Source organism: Pogoniulus pusillus, chromosome 10 (genome assembly GCF_015220805.1).
Source record: "Pogoniulus pusillus isolate bPogPus1 chromosome 10, bPogPus1.pri, whole genome shotgun sequence".
Classification (NCBI taxonomy): domain Eukaryota; kingdom Metazoa; phylum Chordata; class Aves; order Piciformes; family Lybiidae; genus Pogoniulus; species Pogoniulus pusillus.
Window position 1 is genome coordinate 5,932,382 of NC_087273.1, and position 21,694 is coordinate 5,954,075.

The following is a 21,694-nucleotide window of genomic DNA, read 5'->3' on the forward strand; positions in this document are numbered from 1 at the left end:
TACATTCTCCACGCTGTAGCTAACCACCGCAGCAGAAGACAGAGAAGAAAAGATCAAGGCATTCCACTCTGCAGAAGTTCCCACACACACATACATGGGTTGAAAATGTGGGGTGTGACCAGTTAGGAATTCCAGAAGACCATGTACGTGTTTGTTCCAGCTTCCTGCCAGCCAAGACGAGGGAGTTCTCCATGCAGAGAGGAGCGCCAGGAATTCTCCAGCACCCACCAAACGCTGCTCCCGTCTGATGCTCTGCTCTTAACTTGCCGAGAGCTAAAAACTGCTGTTCAAAAGAATTTTAAAAGTTACTGCCTAATATCTGTATTAAGAGCAGAGGATTACAAATTGTACTCTAGAAATCTCCCTTGCTGGTTCCAGCGGGCCTTGAGAGGAAGAGCTCAGAGTACTGAGTTATCAGCACACGTTTCTGTCTCCAGCACCACACACAGCACCCTAACATTCATGCGCTGCCAGAAATGACTGCTACCACTCAGCTCATGCTCAGCACAGAATCAGTGTCAGCAGCTGGAAACGACCTCCAAAGATCATCCAGCCTGCCCCCACCCCTGCAGAGCAGGATCACCTAGACCAGATCACACAGGAACACACCCAGGTGGGTTTAGAATATCTCCAGAGAGGGAGACTCCACAACCCACCATGGCAGCCTGTTCCAGTGCTCTCACCCTCACAGTGAAAAAATTCCTCCTCACATTTCCATGGAGGTTCCTAGGCCTCAACTTCCACCTGTTGCCCCTTATCCTATTATTGGGCATCACTCAGCAGAGCCTAGCTCCGTTCTCTTGACACTCACCCTGCACATCTTCATCAACATGAATGAGGTCACCCCTCAGGCTCCTCCTCTTGGAGCTACAGAGCCTTGGCTCCCTCAGACTCTTCTAGTGAGGAGGATGTTCCATTCCCTTCATCATCCTTGTGGCTCTGTGCTGGACTCTCTCAAGCAGTTCTATGTCCCTCTTGAACTGCAGGGCCCAGAACAGACACAGTACTCCAGATGTAGCTTCACCAGGGCAGAGTAGAGGGACAGGAGATCCTCTCTCAACCTACTAGCCGCAGCTCTTCTAATACACCCCAGAATGGCACTGGCCTTCCTGGCCCCAAGAGCACATTGCTGGCTCATGATCAATCACCCATCTACTAAGACCCCATATCCTTTCCCCCTTCACTGCCTTCCAACAGCTCAGCATACTGAGTGCAGGCTGCTGCAGAGTGAGAGTCCAATTTATGAGGCAGGTTTATCCCCTTACAGGACACTCTGATGCCATCTGCAGTCACCTGCATGTGTTTAATTTCTGGCTGATATTTTGCAGCAATTTAAGTGCTAAAGCTGTATTTCGGTCATAAATTGGGTTGGACTAGAAGATCTTTCAAGGTCCCTTCAATCCCCTGACATTCTACGATTCTAAACAAGGAGGAGGAACTTTCTGGGCATTCTTTTAAATATAGAATGAATGAGCAGGGCATTGGTTGTAAAAAGAAGAATCAGAATTTCTTAGATTGGAAAAGACCTTCAAGACCATTGAGTCCAATCGTTAGTTTCATACTGACTAGTCACTGACTAAACCAAACCCCTCAGCACAACATCTGATCACTAATAAAGTCTTTATCACTCATTGGTTTGCCTAAAGGGATAAACCAGAAATGTATAAACAGTTTTGCTCTTTTGGCTCTTGGGCTCTGTCGCTGTTCCTTTCTCTGACTCCTCCATGCCATGTGCAAACCTTGGCTGACCACGTAACATGTGAGGTCTTGCTGGTTTTCTATCTGAGTGTGTTAGTTTGAAGCAAGCTAGAATGTTTTGATGAGAAGAACGAGATTACAGGCTGTGAAAGGAAAACAGTGGTGATGTCTACTTCCCTCAGAGGCTTGCTGAGATGTATAGGAACAAGAAATAAAACAACAGAAAATCACTTCTGCTCTGCTGCTGGTGAGCTCCGAGATGGATCTCGCTCTCTATCCTCACCCTCCATTTTCTTTTCTAATCCACTTTGCTTCCTAACCCCCCTGGCCAAACCTCCATTCTTTCTTGAGACTGGGGTAAGGTTGAGAGGGGTAGGGGGAAGGTGCAGGGGTGGTTGAGAGCTCCTCCTGGGGACTCAGGTTTCTGGGAGGGCAATTGTGTTTCTGTATTACCTTATACCTTGTATATTTCTGTCTATAACTGTATATGCTGTAAATATCTGCTTGTATATTGTGCTAGCTGTAAATATAAGCTTCATTCATATTTCCAGAGCTGGCTGAGTCTAGTCTGGGTGATTTCTAAAGTGTGTGGGGGGTGGGTAACACCCAAACCATCACACTGTGGGGAGAGAAGGTGGAGGCATTGGCCCTTTCTGGGCTTTCTTTGTCCAGAAGGGTGAGGACTGGATTTCTGTATCATTTCTAAACTGTAGAGACATGTAAATATACATTGTATGTATGCTTGTGAATTTAGCTGGCTGTAACATACAGCTTTAGCTTACTTCCAAGCTGCCCGAGCTGGTCTGGTAAATTTATTTAGATATTTCCTTTTAATTTATCATTTATTTTTCTAGTTGTTATCTGCACTAAAAGGGTAGAGGCCTATGGCGAGAGCAGGATGTTACTGTGCAAGGTGCTGAACAACCCTCCTGCCTTGGCGAGCACTGAAATCCAACACCCAGTCACAGAAAAGGCTGCTGGAAGTGGTGAACGCAGGGGAAGGTTCCTACTCATATTTTGAACGTGAAGATCCAAAATGTGCAAGAGCAACACATCCAAAAATAACACAGACTGTTTCCTCAAACATGTCACTACTGTCACCACCCTGGTGGCAAACGCTCCCTAACTCACGTGTGTTCAATTCTGACTTCTGTATGCAGAGTGGCTGCTCCTGCACGAACAGAAGCAGCACCAAGGAGTGACACTCCTCACCACAGTGTCCTCTGTGGGAAGCAATGGTGACAGAATCATAGAACCAACCAGGCTGGAAGAGACCTCCAAGCTCATCCAGCCCAACCTAGCACCCAGCCCTGTCCAATCAACCAGACCATGGCACTAAGTGCCTCAGCCAGGCTTGGCTTCAACACCTCCAGGGACAGTGACTCCACCACCTCCCTGGGCAGCCCATTCCAATGCCAATCACTCTCTCTGCCAACAACTTCCTCCTAACATCCAGCCTAGACCTCTCCCAGCACAACTTGAGACTGTGTCTCCTTCTTCTGTTGCTGGTTGCCTGGCAGAGGAGACCAACCCCACCTGGCTACAGCCTCCCTTCAGGGAGCTGTAGACAGCAATGAGGTCTGTCCTGAGCCTCCTCTTCTGCAGGCTGCACACCCCCAGCTCCCTCAGCCTCTCTTCACAGGGCTGTGCTGTAGTCCCCTCACCAGCTTCATTGCCCTTCTCTGGACACCTTCCAGCACCTCAACATCTCTCTTGAATTGAGGGGTCCAGAACTGGACACAGTACCCAAGGCGTGGCCTGACCAGTGTTGAGTACAGGGGAAGAATAACCTCCCTTGTCCTACTGGCCACACTCTTTCTGATGCAGGTCAGGATGCCACTGGCTCTCTTGCCCACCTGGGCACACTGCTGGCTCATCTTCATCCGACTATCCACCAGGACCTCCAGGTCCCTTTCTGCCTGGCTTCTCTCCAGCCACTCTGCCCCCATCCTGTAGCACTACTTGGGATTGTTGTGGCCAAAGTGCAGAACCCTGCACTTGGCCTTGTTAAATATCATACCATGGGCCTCTGCCCACCCATCCAGCCTGTCTAGGTCCCTCTGCAGGGCTTTCCTACCTTCCAACAGATTCCTAGCTTGGTGTCATCTGCAAACGCACTGATGCTGGACTCAATCCCCTCATCCAGGTCATCAATAAAGATGTTGAACCGGACTGGGCTCAGCACTGATCCTTGGGGATCACCACTAGTGCCAGCTGCCAACTGGATGTGGCACCATTCACCACCACTCTCTGGGCTCAGCCATCCAGCCAGTTGTTGACTCAGCACAGAGTGACAGGAAGCAATGCAGTCCAGGAAAACTAGAAGGAATACTTCTGACTAGAACTGGCCTGGACACAGAAACTCCTAATGATGTTAACTCCTAGTGATGTGAACCCACACCATCAACTGTGGGCTGCAAGTTTTAATTCCATAAATCATTAGTTCATGATGCTCAAACTGTCACTTATGAAACTTTCCACACTATCTTGCTCCTTTTGAGCTGCTGTCCTCCCTCCAAGAGCTCCTAGCATCTTCCCATCCCACACATCTTTCTCACATTCCCAGTTCAGATGCCTTTTGCTTGCAGCATGCTTTTTTCTCCCCCTCTTCACTGGTAGGTGTTAGGGAAGCAGAAGGAAGGAAAGCTCTTTCTGACCTTGGGTTGGAGGTCCTTGATTCTTATTTTGACAGGATACACTCCCTCTTTTTTCCCCCTTCTTTCCCCTATTTTGTTATGGTTCCCGAGGGCTTCATTTACTTTATTTTCCTACATCTTGCAGCATGTGGGCTTTTCCTGAGAGTGCTGGAGTCACAGTTGGAAACAGAACAATGTAATTTAACTTTTAGAGAGCCCTGCTGACCTGAAGAATGCTTTTTATCAAACTGAGATAATGGGTAGAACATCTAACAGCCACACTGCTATTCTTTCAGAAATAGGCTCCATGCTCCAGTTCAGCAGAAAGCTGAGCTGGAATGCATTCTCTCACCCTAACTTCTGCAAAGCAGCTGTGTTTTGGAAACACCTGCCCCAGGATTACTGGGGAGACAGGCTTAAGAACTCAGTCCCAAAGTTTCTCCCTCATCTCAAGACACATAATTTTTATTTTAAAACATCTGAAGTTTCAACCTCCCAGTGCCATGCACTTACAGTGTTGTGTCCTGAGGCAGGACTATTACTTGAGCACCGTTCCAAGACATCAGATGTGTATTTGTTTTCACTGCATGAGGTATGCATGCTTTAGAAAGAGAGGAAAGACTGCAGTGCAAGATTATACCTTAGAGACAACAGAGAAGGCTGGGGCTGGAAAAATCCAAGTTGATCTTCTTGCTCTCTCGCAAATGTGCGGTGTGAGCTTGGTGATTTGCACCTCAGTCTGAAGAGCTGGGATGACCTCACTTCTCCAGCTCAATATGGCTAAATGCAGTATAGCCACCTGTGATCTGCAAGAGGCACAGCTCATAAAGAGGTATGGGAAAGCACTGAGATGCTGCAGTAATGTGGACAGGTACTCGCTCGTTAATGTTCAGGCAAATTAGTTGGAAGCTTTTTGTTAGCAAGTCTCCTTTGCACGCTAAAATCCTTTGCTTCCCCTTTCATCAAATGTCAGCATGGCTCTGCAGGCTGCCCTCTGGGAGTATCAGACTAGCTCCAGACCTCCTCATTGGTGTTCTCAGGCCTTCCTCCCTTTCTGACAGACCCAATGCCACAAGTGTGATTGCCCCTTTCAGCTAACTCACCTCACAGAGAGTGTGAGGTACAAAGAAAACCCACAACAAACTCATGCAAGGGTAGCCAACATCCAAACTCCTAGGAAAGATCAGCAAAAAGCAGTTTCTGTCTGCCCTGCTGCATGCAGCCAGGGTAAAGGCAAGGTGAAGGTTGTGTATCAGCAGTGCCAGCGTTGGAATACAAGGAAGCATGCAGCTGATTTTTACTGCACGGAGCCATCCTTTGTTCCATTTCAATGAAACAACTCACAGAATGTCTTCAAACTGCAATCACATCAGTAAGCACCATAGCCCTTAAAACCATGTTTACCTGAAACCAACTACAAGTTTGCCTCCATTTTAAAAAGGGAAAACTAACCAGGAAAGAAAGGGGGGTGGGGGTAAAAAAAAAAAATCTATATAAAATACATATATAAGTGACTGCTGCAGAATAAGCTTTCAGAGTGTGACCGTCAGAGTCCACCCCTCTACTCTTCAGATGTACTTCCATCATACTCCAGTGGTAAAGCAAAAGCAGGCACCCCAAACATCAACTGAAGCCACAGTCTGGATTTGGACTACAACACACACAGGAGCCTCTACCTAGAAATGAAAGGCAAACACTTTGTTGCTACATAAACCAGGTGTGGGACTGCTTAAAGGGGAGGTCTCCATTTTACCAAGCACTTTATTTCATGATGCATTAACTTGCATTTCCCTGAAGCTGCTGAAAGCAACACCAAAAGGTAAAATCCTCATGTGGCATCCCTTATGCTTTACAAAGACAATGCTCCGAGGAAAAGACAATGATTTCACTTCCTTTGAACCTAAAATAACAACAGCAAAAGGCAACAGCACTCATTTGAGGAGCCTCCGTCTCAGTTTGCAGTGTGTCATATGAGGAACCTAGCATCACAAGAGCAGAGGACCTAAGCAGGAAGGCATAAGAGTAAAACACACATGAACTTAATACCCGTTGTGCACTATAACACTGTCAAACCTCGGTTCCAGCCAGAACAAGCTCTGGTTGGTAAAGACATGGTAAAGACATGTGCTAGTTTGAAGCTAGCTACAATGTTTTGGTGAGAAGAACTAGATTACAGGCTGTGGAAGGAAAACAATGGTGATGTCTACTTGCCTCAGAGGCTTGCTGAGATGTATAAGAACAAAAGCAAAACATAGATAAGGGAGTCTTGTCTTCTCCTGCTGGCAAGCTCTGAGCTGCATCTCTCTCTCTAACCTCACCCTCCATTTTCTTTTCTAATCCACTTTGCTTCCTAACCCCCTGGCCAAACCTCCATTCTTCCTTGGGACTGGGGTAAGGTTGAGAGGGGTAGGGGGAAGGTGAAGGGGTGGTTGAGAGCCCCTCCTGGGGACTCAGATTTCTGGGAGGGGAGTTGTGTTTCTGTATTACCTTATACCTTGTATATTTCTGTCTATAACTGTATATACTGTAACTATCTGCTTGTATATTGTGCTAGCTGTAAATATAAGCTTCATTCATATTTCCAGAGCTGGCTGAGTCTAGTCTGGGTGACTTCTACAGTGTGGGGGGGCAGGGAACACCCAAACCATCATAACATGGTCAGTCAGGGGATTAATGCTGACCTCAGGAGAAAGAAATGCATAAAAGAGTAGAACTGCATCCAGCATGACTGTGACCCACTTCACAAAGTCTTTTTGACAGATTTGGAGGTCTCTGCAGCCCACATATACCCCCTTAAACACCCTCTGCAGAGCTCCTGCTGAACTTCCTAACCCTGAGGTCTTGATATGCACAGTTCAGGACACACTGACATCAAGGTGCAGGCTGTGTACTATTCTGTTACTTACGCAGCTTCGTTTTCCACATATATCTACTGCATGAGTGTCTGTGTTCAAGAAGAGTCATTCCTGACATGAAGGAATTAAGATTAGGAATTCTAGGGAAAGAGGAGATAAAACTTTCAAGTATTTGGGCATTTTGGAGCATACAAACCTCTGTAAAATCTGCCGTGAAATTTGTGATTGCTGCTTACATAATTGAACACAGAGGAAATAACTTTCTAAGGGCCTTAACACTCTTTCATTGTTTAATAACACCACCACCAAACTGTAATTACTGCATAATCTTTGAAGAATAAATGTTTTAAGAAACATTTGAGTTGCTTATGCACTTCTCTGGAACATTTTCCAGGACTATCACACATTTGGCTTCTCTGGAGAAGTCCACACCTGACAAAACACTGGCTCCAATACTTCAAATGGTCCAGGCTACCAGTAATGTGGTCCTGTCAGTCATCCAACATTCACAAACTTTGAAATAAAACAAATTCCTCTATCAGCTCTTGCTAAGGCCTACATTACACACTCTGCTGCCTGCTGGAAACAAAGAAGGGATGAAATTCAGAGGGTTTTGTAAGTGGCACTGCCATAGCTCACCTCTGTAGAAAGGGTCACTGTGTGCCCTGTTTATTGTGCCCTGTGCAGGAAAGAACTGGACTTGCAGTCTTCATCTCACAACAAAATCTCTGCTGACTGGGAGCATACTGAGCACATGGGCCACAGCTCATGACAAGGAGATGCCTTTCACGTGGGCTTCAGGATGTTTTTTAACTTGTTTGAAGCTGGACCAGTGGCAGGCCAAACTGCTCCACTCCTCACACAGGGCAGAGTGGCCCAAAGACCTTGACTCTAGGTTCAGCAGCTGCAAGGCCACCACAGAAGAGGAGTTAAGAGAATGTGATCCCACACTGCTGCCAGTTTGTGTTGCAGAAAGGCATCAAAAAGCTAGGAGAGAAACACAGTCCCTCCTCTTCAGCAGCAAGAAACTGGCATCCAGACTTGCTAGTATCACACCTCAGTCATGACTGAAACCAGATTATCTTTTGCCCCATAGGCTCAATTATCTCTATGATCCTCCAAAACTCACATCAGTTAGGCTCCCAAGACCTGTACTGGACCTGATCTCCATGCCTGCTCTAGTAACCAAGAGCTAAACCATCACTTTTAGCTTTGCACATGCTGGTTTTAAGAGACATCTTAATAGCCTTGCAGGTAGAATCAGTTCCTACCAGACCCAGCCAGTGTTTTAATATAACACAAGTTGAAGAGTCCCTTTTGTTCCCTTCCTTCCTTCACTTTCCTAACAAAAATAGCTGCTTTAGAGAGGTGTCACACTGAGAGAACACAGGATGGTGGGAGAGGGGTTGAGAAGCATTACCAACAACCAGTGGCTGCTCCCAGTTTCATCAGAATAACTGACTAACCCAGAGTCCAATATTGGGAATAAGGCTGGAGCAATGGCTGACAGAGACTAATACTTGGCAAGTGCTGGTGCAAGTGGAACAGAGAGCGCCAGCACACACCTGCTGGCTTCACCTGGCAAATGCTCTATTTGCCATCTCCATTTTTTCCAAGGGGAAGAAAGCCTACTTCTAAAGCAAAAAGATTTAAGGCAGCACACTTAAATGAGGCACTCTTATCTTGTTTTGTGCTTGGCTGCCTGACCATTCTCCACTTCAATTACTTGGCTGCTATTATGCAAATGAGAAGGAAGCCAGAAGTTATGCACCTGTGTTTGCCCCTGTGTTCAGTATTCCTGCTAAGTCCTAAAGCCCTGTTCTGCGGGAGACAGGCATGTGGGATTGCTCAACTTGAGTTACAGTAGCACAGGTGAAGGGCTTTTCAAGCTCAAACAATGCTTACAAAGAATTCGAGTCAACACAGTGGTTAGATTTGGTCTCACAGCTGAGAAGAACAAAAATGTGGATTATTACTGGGAGGACCACATTTAATGCAGCTGCATTCAAATACTTGAAGTGCAAAACAAGAATACTCAAGTTGGAAGCCCAGAATGTCCACCAAGCAAAACCAACAAGTCCAACTCAAACTGAGGTGGTCCACAGTGTGGTTTGCACATTTTCTAGCACAGGCAGTGTCAAGAATGTTCCTCTTGCATCTGGGGAGATCTGCTTCACTATAAAAGCTGTCTTGGCTATTCTAATTCACTGATACTAAAAAAGCAACTTCCACTTCATCAGAACCTCTTCTCAATGGGCTTCTGATAAATACTGGTTTAGCCCTGTGCATAAAGTCACTCTGTATAGAGCCAGAAGTCTGCTGTAATAACTTCCCAGGGTGGAGAAAACAGCCAGAAGTGTATAAACACTAATACACACGTTCAAAAGGTTAGCTCCTGAAGCAGTGATTAACAGCTGTATGGCTACAGGTTAGCCTTACCAGTTACTGCCTTACATGAAATAAAGCTAGAGTTGAACTTCCAAAGCCACATCCATCTGACCCTCAAATGTAGTCTAAACAAAAATTTTCTAAGGGACCTTATGGATTGTCTGTGCCAAGACACCAACAGAAAGGCTTTTGGGAATGACAGAAGTCAGAAGGCATGTACATGTCATGTGTGTGCTGGTTTAGAATTGAGGGAGCAACTTTATCTCTCAGGAGCTCACTGGTGGTTTTATCAAGACAGCCTGCTTTTTTAGCCATGTCTGTGCAGGAGGCTTAACTTGCCAATGTTAACCAACACTACACAAATTGTTGCACTGATTTACTGGTCAGTTTAGGAATCAATTTAAGAAAGATGTTGAGATGCTTGAATGTGCCCAAAGAATGGCACCCAGGCTGGTGAGGGGACTGAAGCACAGCCCTGTGAGGAGCATCTTATGGAGCTGGGGGTGTTCAGCCTGGGGAAGAGGAGGCTCAGAGGAGACCTCATTGCTGTCTACAACTACCTTGGGGTGGAGTTAACAACTGGGTTAGAACTTACCCTTGACTAAAAGATGGTAAGAGTTTCATTTGAAATGCTGATACTAGTGTTAAAAACAAGCACTCAGAAAACATTCATACTACTGCACATATTCACACCACTGGTATCTCCTTGTAGCACATGGAATATACAGGAGTAAAAATAAATGACAGAAAGAATAAACTCAAATGGACAAAGTGAGGCAAGTAAAGGCAAGCATGCAAGTGGGCTGGGGCCAGAAGATGCTGTTAGCATGCTCTTGTTGGGCTGTGCTGAGACAGTCAATTATCTGTAAAGTCTTCACAAGCATACCATTAAAAAGAGCCTGAAAGAGTCTAAAAGCATGATATTCCATGCATATGATTTCCTAAAACTGCTGCCACCATTATGCCTCACTTGGGCTAAAAGGACATTGATGTAAATCCAGTGGGATCTGCTGTGAGAATGCAGGCTCTTATCTAATTGGTAATCCTATTGCTGGTTTTATTACCTCGCTCCACAGCCCTTAGCATATTCCAGCCTTTCATTCCAGTGTTGTGCTTCACTATTAGTTATTTTTACTAGGAAAAAATCTAGGTAACATTTCATGAAGCTCTAAACTGGATTTATTTTTTGATCCCTTCAGAGACTTACTGCATCCAAGAAAAATTACCACAGAAACTGACACAGTCGATTAATAAGCTAATTTTGCACATTCTTTCCAAATCTCCAAGGTATTCCTTCAGCAAAGGTTAAAAGTAAACACTCTCAGGGGCTAGAGAAAGAGGAGGCACTTTTAACGGCCTTCATTTCTGACATAACAATAGGAAAGAAGACAGAAGCAAGAGCAGAAATCCCACTTCAAGACACTGCCATTGGCAGCCTGAGCGCCTGGAGCGAAACACATTATTTTGCTTTGGATAATCCAGCCTTTGTCTCAGCCTCACGCAGCTCAAAGACCCAATTACAGGAAGCCCCTCTGGGCCAGCACAGAGATGTTTCTGATAGCAATGGAGAAAAAGGAAATCTCCTTGCACAAGGAGATATTTGCACAGAGCAAGTCTGCCACGCAGCCAGCTTGAGAGCTGCGAACAAATTTTACTCCTAACCTTACATAAGCTGACTTATGAAAAACACCTAATATTGCACTTAAACCAAACCAGTTTGGTTATCTCTTGGCAGCATGCTTGGATTTAAATCTACAGCAGACAACACAGCAGCATACATTTCTGGAAGTGACTGCAGATTGTCAGCTCACGTTGTTTCTTTTCAAGCGACCCTGAAGTTCAACAAGTGCTGGACATCTACCATGCAAAAAAATCAAAACTCATGGGCCAAGCTATTAAAAAAATGAAATTGTGGTCACTTGTACAAGAATTTAAGTTGACAAAGACCTTCACAAAACTACATTCAACACATCCATCCCCACAGCTTCTCAAGGCCAACTTCCACACAACCTAGCCAGCACAGGCAAGAAGATAACCTACAGCTGCTCATGTTAAAAGCCAGCAACAGGCACATCAATCCTCAGAATTCCACAACATGAGTGTTCAGGATGAGGTTTGGGAAGGCTGTTCTGTCATCTCTGGACTTGAGCACTGAAGCTCTGTGTTTCTGCTGTCTTGTTCTCACAAGATCACAACTCAGCGTAAAGAGCTGGTTAGCAGCATGCTGAGGCACCAGCAGGAAACGTACCCCAGAAAATGTACCTTGAGCTCTTGCCCAGGGAAGAGAGGAAACTGAATAAAAAGGCCAAAAGGTGATGCCTGTAGGAGTAGCCAATATAGTTCCAGCAGTCAACTGGTACAGCAACACCTCCCACCTCTGAGCCCACATCATTTTAAGGAATGGATTTTCTCACCCAAGCTGCCTCCTGGGACTTGTTCCAGGATCAGCTTAACTCCCAGAACTGCAACTGATAGGACCTTGGCCCAAGACCTAAGTACCAGTACCAAGGATCAGTCTCAGATTTTCTCTTCAAGATGACCTAATTCACGTACCATCACGTAGGGTTTGGCACAGCTCCATTTAGAGATAACCTGACAGACTGGGCCAAATGGAATATCCCAAGGCACAAGGTTGCTAGCATAAGTCTGAGCTGCCACAGCACAGCTAGACCATAGCAGAAGGATACCTTCCCCTTTGCCAAGAGGTCCTGGGTCCCCAGAACACACTGCCACCTCCAGTGAGCTGGCTTCATCTCAAAACACCAAAGCTGCTTGGAGAGTCCCAAAGCTGCCCGAGAGCCTTGGCTTCCTATTTGGATCCTTTCAAGGACAATGGTTTATGTGATGAATTCTGGCCTACCCAAACTTCTTCTAAGGCCAGCAGACATATTGACAGATAAGTTATGGCTGTCAGGTGGTAGCAAGTAAAAGCATCTGGAGGCTGTGTCAAAATGCTCAGGACCACTACAAAGGGTGGGAGATGTGCCTGAGGGTTTTGAGAGAGAACATTACAGCTATTTGCAGTCTGCCAAGTGGGAAAAGCACGAATCCCCTCGGCACATGGACTTAACACCATACCAGCAAAACAATGATTTCAGGCAGCAGGCTGTATCCTGACCCCACACACAAATAACTTTGTCATATATTTGCATTTTAGGGCTATAAGCAACAAGAGATTTTGTTCAAGCAGAGCATCAGTTAACAGCTAAAGAGGGGGAAGGGAAGAGAAAGGATAAAAAGAAAGAAGAAAGCAGGCAGCTGAGACCTTTTCTGCTGGGAGAGGAGACTGAGAAGGAACTGAAAATTGCAAGCTACAACTTGATATAATTATGACTGCTACTGGAGGCTCACAGCTGCTGCCCAAAATGTTCCCTGAATTTCTGAGAGCTTTGAGACTGCTGCCAAAGCAAATGCCATGCACTGCAAGGCTCGGGAGTGGATTTCTAGGGAAGATACCTGTTGTTACAAGGGAATTCAGAGCAGCTTGAGGATTTGTGTTAATCTTCTGCTTGAGATCTAAATTCCAAAGTATAAAAGAAAAAGCTTTGGGCACAAATTGATTGAAGAAAACATTTTTGTGCATGTGTTTGAGAGAGTAAGTTTGTGCCAAATTACAGCAACTTAGCTATTGCAGAGAAAGGTTTCCTCTCATTGTCAGGGAGTGCTTTGCTTACAGCAAAATAAGGCTCTGTGGTTTTCTTTCTAAGGGGTGATCCAAGTGCTTCTTTCAGCTGACAGCCCCAAGTTCCCAGCAGACACTGATCTAATCACCTGAAAAGCAAACTGGAGCTCAACCAAGCCAGAATGGTCATCCCTAAGCTTTGTTACAACCTGTCAAGGCAAATTAAGGAGTGGACATCTCGCTTGTATGAGAGCCTGTGCAAGTCTTGAGACATAAACCCCATGGAATTCTTAATTGAATTTAAGTTTTCAGAATTAAGAAACACTGTTTTGGTTTGTGGTTTTTTTTTTTTACTCCCTGGAAAAATGGATTTAAAGGTAAGAAAATCAATAGGACCTGAACTGACCAGGCAGAAAGATGAGGTAAACATGGCTATGGCCACATCTGAGGAAGCATAGGTGAACAGCTTTTGAAAACAAGTCCACACATCATGAAGCTTTTCAACAGCTAAAAGAGGAGGATGGAGGGCATGAGTATTATCTTTTAAACAAACTACCAGTGCCCTCTTAAATATCTTTATCCTGGGATAGCCATTTGAGTTCAACTCAACATACCATAATTATTTCAGTAGCAGAAAACAACCAGGTTGCAACTGAGAATTGTTGAAATGCTTTTAGTCCTAACCACAGCTTTGGGGGAGGAGGGGGGAAAGAAGTGTGAACCCCCTCTCCAGCTCCCATACACAGAGAGAGATGTCATGAACCTCAGTACACCTCTATTAACAGCAGCAGCTACACAGATGACAGCAGTTGTGGGTCTGGCCCACTCAAGATGCAATAATTATTTCACTAGCAGAAAACAACTTTGTTGCATCTTAGGATTATTGAAACGCTTTTAGTCCTAACCACAGAGCATGTGTGTGTCGGGGGGGGGGGGGGGGGGGAAGTGTGACCCCCCTTCCCAGCTCCCATACATAGAATCAACAAGGTGGGAAGAGACCTCCGAGCCCATCCAGTCCAACCTAGCAACCAGCCCTGTCCAGTCAACCAGACCATGGCACTAAGTGCTTCAGCCAGGCTTTGTTTCAACACCTTCAGGGATGGTGACTTCACCACCTCCCTGGGCAGCCCATTCCAATGCCAATCACTCTCTCTGCCAGCAACTTCCTCCTAACATCCAGCCTAGACCTCCCCCAGCACAACTTGAGACTGTGTCCCCTTGTTCTGTTGCTGGGTGCCTGGCAGAGGAGACCAACCCCACCTGGCTACAGCCTCCCTTCAGGTAGCTGTAGACAGCAATGAGCTCTGTCCTGAGCCTCCTCTTCTGCAGGCTGCACACCCCCAGCTCCCTCAGCCTCTCCTCACAGGGCTGTGCTCCAGGCCCCACCCCAGCCTTGCTGCCCTTCTCTGGACACCTTCCAGCACCTCAACATCTCTCTTGAATTGAGGAGCCCAGAACTGGGCACAGCACGCAAGGTGTGGCCTGACCAGCGTCAAGTACAAGGGAAGAATGACCTCCCTTGTCCTGCTGCCCACACTGCTCCTGAGCCAGCCCAGGATGCCATTGGCTCTGCTGCCCACCTGGGCACACTGCTGCTTCATCTTCAGCTACTCTCTACCAGCACTCACAGGTCCCTCTCTGCCTGGCTGCTCTCAGCCACTCTGTCCCCAGCCTGTAGTGCTGCTTGGGGTTGTTGTGGCCTAAGTGCAGAACCCTGCCCTTGACCTTGTTCAACCTCATCCCATTGGCCTCTGCCCATCCAGCCTGTCCAGGTCCCTCTGCAGGGCTCTACTATCATCCAACAGATTCACACCTGCTCCTAGCTGGGTGTCATGTGCAAATTTAGTGATGCTGGACTCAATCCCCTGGTCCAGATCATCACTAAAGATATTGAACAGGACACACACAGAGATGTCACAAGCCTCAGTACACCTCCATTAGCTGCAGCAGCTACAGAGATGACAGCCGTTGTGGGTCTGGCCCAACGTCTTAGACATATAACACTTAAAAAAAAGAAAGCATTAAACAAAAATTCCATCATTTGGAGCTTAGATGCTGCTACATGGACACTTTAAAGGATGAAATAGTAGTTTTATTGTGCTTGATGAAAGGTATCACAGTACTCAGCTTCCACACATATCCTGAAACAAGCTCACTGGCAATTGGTTAATCCAAGGATGTGATTTTTTTTTCCCAGAAGCAAAATCTTGCCCTAACCCAACACCCCACACCTCATCCATCCTTCTGATGACCCTAGTAACGAATTGCTAAAGAGCAGTGAGAAGTGTTTGGCAGCCTAGAAAACCTGCAGTGATTTTAGCAATGAAAATCAAAGTTAGCTTAAGGTTTTGCACCATATGGTTCCTGTTTACAGTTCTTCGGCCCTCCTGGACCCATTTGCAAGAACCATAATGAGGTTAAAATGTTTAAGCAGAAAACAAACAAATAAGCATTGCCCAGACACGCTCTGGTTTGCTTTGTTAAAAAAAAACAACTAACTCCTGGGTTACTTTTTTCTTTCAAAACCTAACCTGAAATGAGGAATTACACAATGTTATGAGGCAATCATGGAAAACTCACGCACTGGGAGCCTTACAAGTTCAAGTGTAGCAATTTAAATGTGTGCAGTTTCTGTGAGCTTCTCAAAGAGATGGCTGAAAAGGAGAGAGAAGCCTCTGCTGTGACAGAACTAGAGGAACCAAAGACATGGCGACATGTCTGCAGATGTGCCAAGTGCTGCAAAGCACGAGAGGAGTTCTCCTAGCACAATACAGCTCCTGTGCTTGTGGGAGTTCTGTGGCATTAGCTGGACACCTGCACCTCAGCACATTCTGCCCCTCTGCTCTGGTGAGACCTCACCTGCAGTACTGCATCCAGCTCTGGAGCCCTCAACACAGGAAGGACACAGACCTGATGGACAGGGTCCAGAGAAGGCCACATAGATGATCATGGGGCTGGAGCACCTCTGCCATGGGGACAGGCTAAGGGGTTGCTCAGCCTAGAGAAGAAGAGACTCCAGGGAAACCTGATAGCAGCCCTCCAGTACCTGAAGGGGTCTACAAGAAGGCTGCAGAGGGATTGTTTCCAAAGGCCTGCAGGGACCATAAGAAAGGCAATGATCTGAAATGAGATTGGATGTGAGGAACAAGTTCTGCACCATGAGGGTAGTGGAATGCTGGAGCAGGTTGCCCAGGGAGGTGGCTGAAGCCTCCTCCCTGGAGACTCAAGGTCAGGCTCAACAAGGCTCTGAGCCACCTGATGTAGCAGAGAACATCACTGCTGACTGCAAGGGGATTGGACCTTTGGAGGTCCCTTCCAACCAAATTAATTCTGTCATTCTATCATCTCCTCACATGGGCTCTACAGAGGGATTTTTAATGAGAGTTTTGACTACCCAAGCCCAAAAAAACAGTTGCTTGAAGGAAAGCATGGGGTTAGGAACTATAACTTTATCTAGACTTGTGAGAGGACAATCTCAACAACTTCTTTACCCCATCCCATGTCTCTCTATAAGGATTAGGCTAAAAAAAAAATCAGTTATATATGCCAGCTACTTGTACCACTCTGGTTAACTAGCCCAAATAGCAGGTTACTGATGTGTGCAGTGGAACCTAGTATTGACAACACAGAATAGCTGCAGGACCTGTTGAAAAGAGGCTGGGATGCCACCCATTACTTTATCAAACACCTAGAAACCAAGCCCTGTGTATGGGGTAAGCAGGAAACAACCTCTGCCCTCCCACCTCCAGAGGTGAGAGCAGCATTAGAGTATTCTTAAGGAAAAAGTAAGTGAAAGCATAGACATAAGCTTGTTATTTTACAGGTGGTTCTAGTTAGAAAGCTTCACACTCGATCTCAATGTATCTTAGAAGTCCTCACACCCCTTTAAGCTGAAAAACTGTCCACAAAAAAAATTAATCACTACAATAAGAGATGTAAGTTGAAAGCAAAGAAGTAATTTCTTGCATCTTGCTGATGTAATTGTGGGTGGTTTGCACTTCCTAAACTACTTCGGAAAATATCAAAATCAATCCAATTATTTTGTTTGCTTTCATTATGCCATTAATTATGAGGAAAAGATTACGGATTTTGGAAGGTTCCAGGTGATTCAGTTGAGATGTTCATCTGAATAGCTTTTGAAATAAGCTTTTAATGAGCACTTGAGTGTTTTGGTGATGCATTTGCTTTTGTGTATTTTTTAAGTATGAGCTTAAAGAAAAGCAAATATAGAGACCTTGCAGAGCTGGAAAACCTAGACAGAAGAGAGCAAAATGCTTATCTTATGGTGAAATAAATGATTTTTTTTTTTAACAAGCAGTGCCATGAGTGATGCTGCAAAGTCATATATCCATTAATGCATTTAGTTGTGTAAGAGTTAAGGCCACAGAGAATTGCAAGCATTTTATTTACAACACGTGCTGTGGAGCTCCAAGTGCATGACTGCAAAGAGTCTGCATTGCAACTAGAGTTGCTAACATAACTCAAGTGGTGAACCTTGACCCTTGAGTGTGAGTATTGGTTCAGAAAGCAGTTCATCAGGTCATAAATAATTGGAGGGACATTTAATTCTATGTGGAATAACATTAATTACATTCTTTAGAGAAGTACTGTTGCAGATGTTAATATCAACAAATCAGCTGCAGAGCAGGCTAAATACTGAGGGAAATGCAGGGAGGGGGAAAGCACCCAAATCTGCCAGTTCTAGTATGTACAAAGTTTGTTTACTTTACAGGGGAAGATGGCCTGAATCCAGAACTAGAATGAAACACCAACCCCCTGAGGCTGCAGGACCATCCAAAATCATGCTAATCTGCCTGAAAGGTTACAAGCTGGATGGACATTTGGATTTTAATATTGCACTGATGCTGAATGTCAAGGGAGGAGAACACCTGAGCTCTTCTGCAGCCTGTCTCTGGCTTTCACACTTAGCCCTTTAAGTGCTTACACTGCAAAAAGGTCACTAAAACAGCTTGAACAGTTTGATGTTGCAGGGCAAAGGGGGTTTTTGTGCATGTAATTCTCTCTCCTCTTTTTCTTTAAATCATGGGGATTGTGCCTTGCACAATTACAAAAGCGTTTTAAGAGTAAGAACTTTTGAACTCTACAGCATCATTAGATCTATAAATCAAAGCTTTAAAAATTCAAGTAAACAAGAACAGTATTTCCCAGTGGCTCCTTATAGTTTTATCTGTTCAGATAGTTAAAAGTACTGTAGTGGCTGCTTAGAGTATTTAGTTATGCCTAACACTTTCTAACATGTGCAGTCTTCCCAACAGCATAACCATTTCACAGACAACGCTGGTGGCTACCAGGCTAATGATTTTCCTAAGGGTCTCCTCAGAAAATTCTGGGAGAATAGGATGTATTTATCAGACAAGAAGAAAAATAAGCAAACCAGCTCTGGTAAATCCAACAACAATCATCAATAAAAATAACATTGGAGATCTCATTTAGGCTAAGCCTAAATCACAGATTGAAAGAGAGAAAAGCATAATGGAAATATCCCTACCGAGGCAGGGAGAGACGCAGGGAGAGACGCAGGGAGAGACGCAGGGAGAGACGCACCTCATAAGTTGCCACATTTCAAACCTGTTTTACAGTAGCATTAAAATGAAAAGCCCGAAATTTCGAGCTGAAACTTACAGAAGAAGTGACCACAGCAGCCTCCAATATTCCAGAAAGAAAAGCACACAGAGCAAATGGAAGGAAGTTGCTCTGCTCCCTGGTTTTACCTCAGCCTCTACCAGCAGGTGACATTCATCTCCAATCATGAGGCCTATTAAGACATAAACACCTTCACCTGTGCCCAGTCAGTGACCACAGATGTTCTACAGACTTAATGAGCCTAGTTATGACCTTTAGAGGTTTCTGACCAAGAGCCACCCTTCCTCTAACAAACCCAGCATCCTACTTATCATGGATGGTAAGAAAATACTCATAAGTATATAATGTTGGTGGCTTGCCTGAGAGTTCCCATACCAGTAAGACAGCCAGGAATTGATTTAAATTCTGAAAGTTAACTGCATATACATTACTAAGCTACCAAAAAGTTGATTCTTCATGTTCAAAATTCATCCAGATTGAGATTCCTTCCATACTGCAGTCACTGAGGCACGATGCTCAGGGGCATGTTGTAAACCGTTATTTAGACTATGCTTTACATGAGCTTATTGTCATCATTGACATTGAAATGAACCTTCCTTAAACTTCTCCAGTCTGTCCCATACAGCAGCAAATTCACAGACTGTCCCATCTCTCAGCAGCTGAAGCTGCAGCAAACTCCATTGTTTTTGTTTACCCTCTTCTCTCCATGTTCCCAGCAGTCTTACCATGACCTGCTGCTGTGTCTGAAGTAGTCACAAGGCTAAACAGTCAGGACAGAGAAGTCCAATAAAGCTGTCATAAAGAAGCTAAAAATAAAAGCAGGCCCCAGACGTGACAGGGGAAGGCTGTGGGGCTTCTGTAATACATTAGCTACAGACATAATCATTGCTTCTATCAGCTGGGATGCATTCCTTCTTATCACAAAAGGAACTAATTACGACACTACTGAACATCATTAGTCTGGCTCTGGTTGGAGGGATCTGTGAATCCGAGGCATACAAAAAATGCCAGCTAGAGACTGGTGCCTGTAAGTTATAGAGGGGGGGAAAAGGCAAACACAGTGAAGCTTTGGCATTTGAGACTCCCTGAAGCTGACAATATGTATACCTCTTCACCAACACATCTCTAAGCAGAAGCTCAGAAGAAAATCCCAGGACAGCAATCTTATACATTAAGAGCCACATGCTCATAAAAGCCATCATCCTCAGCAGACTGGCTAGAGGGACCAGAACAAGCTGGAGTTACAGCAGTAAAGCTGTCATTTGCATACAGCACTCTCCCTAGCACTCCTCCATCAGAAAATGGTTGCTCTTGCTGTAGGAAGCTGTTCTCATCTTTGCACAGTGCACAAGCTATGGTCTAGTTGAATGGATAGGACTAGGTGATAGATTGGACTGGATGATCTTGGAGGTCTCTTCCAAGCTGGTTGATTCTATAATTCTAAGGTAACAAACCCCTCTCTCCAGTTCCCTACTACTAGATAAAGCCAGGGATTATATAATGCAAACCATCAGCAAACCCCAACACACAACTTGGTACCAAAACTCTGCTGTCTTACAGAGCTGTATCATTGTCCTTCCCAAAAATGGGCAATTACAGCAAAATCTGCAAGTATAGGGGTGCTAGCTTCAAGGATGTTGGCTACTGACAGTTATTGCTGATCACTATCAAAGAGCAAATGTAAGGAACCAAGGGAGAAGATAACAAACTGAATTAGGACTGGCAAAAGCCCTTCCTCAAGAAATGCTTCCTACAAACTTAATAACCTCACTCACCAGCACTCTGTACACTGCCCTGTATAAGTCAGGCTCGGCCGTGGTGGGTTGAAATTATTCCCACAAAATAAATCAGCAGACTATCTCAGGAGGTTCGGTAGTAAAATGAAGCTATGTTTACAAGCAAGCTAAAAATCTAGAAGCATAAAATATAATGTGTGTCTACAAAATATACTTATAATTCAGAAACAACAAGAAGCAGCCCTCTGGACAAACCCAGAAGGGGCTACTAGCAGCCTCCTTCTTCCTCCCTCCCTTTTCTTTTTAAGGAAGAAAGTGAGAAAACAGAAAAGCCCCACTGCTATCTACTTATCCACAACAAGAGTCTCAGCCAAGGTCAGCATAGCAAAAGCATCAGCCAGAGCAAAGAGAAAAGGGAGAAAGAGCAGTTTGTGCAGCACACTTTAGCCTAATTATTACTTTTCTCCTTACCTCTATTATTTTTCTTTATATCCAACCCCCTGTTTTATTTACCTGTTACTAAAAAAAAGTCCACAAAGTTCCTATTTCTTGTTTATAATTTAGAGCCAGGCTAGAGACTTAGTTTGAAACTACCACACCCAACCCACCTGTCAGACACATCAATGGACACAGCTGCTAACTAACACAACTGGTGGAGAATTTGTAGTGCTTAATTACATTAATGACCAAGAATTGCAAGAGCAAAAGAAAAGAACTTTAAATGGAGATCCACAAAAGCATTAAGGGACTTAACAAAACAATTCCCTACCAGAAAGTGAGCAATTTTCATTACACTGTGCAAGGCTTCTGTAAAGACCCCACATGGCCAGGGGTTAAAATCTTCAATAGGAACACAAACCCAAGCAGTAATTCATAAAAACTTACTGTTCCCTCTGGAAAATGAGGACTGAGTAAGAAAACCTCCTTTTACAGGTGATTAGATTCTCCCACAGAAGCTTTATTTCATCGCTTGAAAAGGGAATGATCAAATCCCGGTTCACACTTTTTGTCATGCATTATAAAACCAATCCTGTCAGGTTGGTTGCCAGAAATACAGCAAAGGTTTGCACTGCTTTTTGCAAGTTCTCCACAGACAGCAGTGAAGGAGCCAAGGGTATTTGGCTTCTTTGTGATTCAGGCTACTGCAGTCAAAGG

General features: G+C 44.9%; 1 protein-coding gene across 7 annotated transcripts in view; it reads right to left on the reverse strand.

Annotated features, from left to right (window-relative positions):
- Positions 1 to 18,951, reverse strand: part of BMP3 (bone morphogenetic protein 3) — a 157,336-nt gene extending 138,385 nt beyond the window's left edge. For 5 of the 7 annotated variants that reach the window (XR_010303643.1, XR_010303641.1, XR_010303642.1 and 2 more), the window contains exon 1: positions 18,843 to 18,951. The gene's annotated coding sequence lies outside the window, so the exon portion shown is untranslated. Of the gene's footprint in view, positions 1 to 94; positions 273 to 18,842 lie in introns of those variants that run through there. The other 2 variants (XM_064149638.1, XM_064149636.1) reach the window with 1 other exon arrangement.
- Between the last annotated feature and the right edge of the window lie 2,743 nt (positions 18,952 to 21,694).